Source organism: Eimeria mitis, genomic scaffold, assembly GCF_000499745.2.
Source record: "Eimeria mitis Houghton genomic scaffold, Emh_scaff3593, whole genome shotgun sequence".
In the NCBI taxonomy this organism is placed as follows: Eukaryota; Apicomplexa; class Conoidasida; order Eucoccidiorida; family Eimeriidae; genus Eimeria; species Eimeria mitis.
The window spans coordinates 429-757 of NW_013571938.1; the positions used below are offsets into that span (position 1 = coordinate 429).

Below are 329 nucleotides of genomic sequence, written 5' to 3' on the forward strand. Positions count from 1 at the left end.
AAAAGCAAAAACAAATTTCATTTATACAGTAAAGAAATGAATTCCTATAGACAATTTAATTAGGGTTTAGTGTTTAGGGTTTAGGGTTTAGGGTTTAGGGTTTAGTGTTTAGTGTTTAGGGTTTAGGGTTTAGTATCCAAGGTGTAAGAGCCGTTACTGTTTGTTATGTAGAATTTAGGGTTTAGGGTTTAGGGTTTAGGGTTTAGGGTTTAGGGTTTTAGGGTTTAGTGTTTAGGGTTTAGGGTTTAGGGTTTAGGGTTTAGTAGATATAGTTAGTATATATATTATGTGTAAGAAAGTATGCATATCAGAGCTTCATACTTTCATTG

General features: G+C 32.8%; 1 protein-coding gene across 1 annotated transcript in view; it reads left to right on the forward strand.

The window, feature by feature from the left end:
* EMH_0067610 (uncharacterized protein) overlaps nt 1–329 on the forward strand; it is a gene marked incomplete at both ends in the record, with an annotated part of 4958 nt that overhangs the window by 386 nt on the left and 4243 nt on the right.